Consider the following 2,065-nt stretch of genomic DNA (forward strand, 5'->3'; position numbering starts at 1 on the left):
ACACACACACAGACACACACAGAGACACACAGAGACACACACACACAGCAGACACTAAGGCACACATATCATGTGGTTTCCTGTCTGGTGCGTTCCTCTAGAAAGCCCACGCCGGTTGCTCTGGGTTTCTAGATGGATTCTCCAGTCTGTTTGGGGGGGTTGACTCCATCAGACTGTGATTGGCTCACAGGCTGTCTGTGACCTTCTCACCTCACACCTACTGTAGCTGGCTTTCCCTGGCCGACCAGACTCTCGCTCGACTTTCATATGTGATATTATAGATTATTTGAATCAAGGTTTTGGCGAGAGACAGATGTTTTCGTTGTTTCAAGCCCGTTAAATAAAAGTAATGTCAAAACAAAGAGAGGAGTTGTTGTTCTATTTTTCCCACGAGAGTAGGCTTCGTTATCTACGTTATGCATTCTGGCTAATTTCACCTGTTTTCCAAATTCCCTTTGTTGATCAGAATCAGATTTATTTGCCAGGTATGAGGACACATACAAGGAATTTTGCACTGGATTATACATTGCTCAAAATGTGCTTACTCATACAACACAAACATAATACAAATACAAATATATCCACAGTATAAACAGAAACAACATAGACAGGTTGAGGCAATAGTGCAACAAAGAGTGCAAAGTGTGCTGGAGTAAATTATTTTTATAATACATCATTATTATTTTAATTGTGGAGCATAGTGCAAAGAATGCTGGAATATAATATAAGTATTATCTTATTATATAAGTATTATATTACAACATGATGAGGATGAATCTAACACTTTCCTAAATTCCAGAACACCAGAAAACATTTACGCTGCAATTATTTAAAATATCTAAGTAACAGTTTAACATATTGGAAAGTACACTTATTTGCTTTCTTAATGAACGTTAGATGAAAACATCAACACCACTACCATGTTTGTCTGTTCACTACAGCCAGCAGCCGGTTAGCTTAGCTTAGCATAAAGGCTGGAAGCAGGGGAAAACAGCTAGTCTGGCTCTGTCCAAAGGTAACAAATCTGTCTACCAACACCTGTAAAGCTCACTTAGCATGTGTTATCTCAATTTTTTAATCCGTACAAAAAGTATGCCTGACTTTAAAACAGTCTCAGCTCGTAAAAACACAGGGGATCTAGGGGTGTTGTGCGTCTCATGTGTGTGTCTTGAAAGTCAGTGTGGATTGGAACATTTGATTAAATGGAAGCACATCTGTACTGCGAGACGAGCGAGTGACAGATGCCAAAAAAATGCTGTACTCTCATCGGGAAACAAATAGGCACATTTGCCAAAACATCAAGCAATTCGTTTAACGTATGAACATCAACCTCATCCTGATGATGAGTAAGTTTTACACTTCCGTTTGACTTCATCTCCTCCTTTGCCATAGTTACCAAACCTAATGCAATCAAGAATAATGGCTTGTTTTTCATGAAAATGTTCTTACCTCTGAACAGCTCAGACAGAGGTGACTAGAAGACTGCGCGGCAGCCTCTCTCAGCAACACTCAGCTGTCAACTAAACATAAATCTTACAAGAATCACTGTACACTAGGATGAAATTGAAGTGCACCTTGGTGCCACAACTAGGATGCCAGCCTATGAAAGGGACGCCAAAGGGGTAGCTGTTACACTCCACACTCTGTGTAATCTGTCCACATGCCTTGTCGCTGGGCAGATTTTGAAACATGTCTATGACGCCAATGCAATCTTGGCAATAAGGGTTGGGCCATGCTCGCATTTAGCTACTGCTGCTGCATGTAAGTTTGTGTGAATGTGTCTGTATGGGGTTGTAGGGGTGAAAGAGGGGTGCAACCTGACCCCTTTAACTTGGTCTCTCTTTCTGTCTCACAAACACACACACACACACACATACACACATACACACACTGGGACAGCTGCCATACTCTGGATCTCTCCCAGCGCACCAGAGGAAAAGGCTACGGCTAAAAGAACCTTTTTTCCCCACTTTTTTTCTCCTCCTTCATCTCTCTTACTTTTTCCTTTGGTGGCCGTACATTTAAATCCTGCAAGGCACCCCGGGGTCAACAAACACCGCCGCTC

The 2,065-nt window shown here is 41.8% G+C and overlaps 1 protein-coding gene across 4 annotated transcripts in view; it reads right to left on the minus strand.

Moving 5' to 3' along the window:
• eya4 (EYA transcriptional coactivator and phosphatase 4) overlaps positions 1 to 2,065 on the minus strand; it is a 44,067-nt gene that overhangs the window by 35,361 nt on the left and 6,641 nt on the right. The window contains exon 1 of one of the 4 annotated variants that reach the window (XM_032543157.1): positions 1,450 to 1,469. The exons of the other annotated variants lie outside the window; for them this stretch is intronic. The gene's annotated coding sequence lies outside the window, so the exon portion shown is untranslated. Of the gene's footprint in view, positions 1 to 1,449; positions 1,470 to 2,065 lie in introns of those variants that run through there. 4 annotated transcript variants of the gene reach the window in all.

Source organism: Etheostoma spectabile, chromosome 18, assembly GCF_008692095.1.
Source record: "Etheostoma spectabile isolate EspeVRDwgs_2016 chromosome 18, UIUC_Espe_1.0, whole genome shotgun sequence".
NCBI lineage: Eukaryota > Metazoa > Chordata > Actinopteri > Perciformes > Percidae > Etheostoma > Etheostoma spectabile.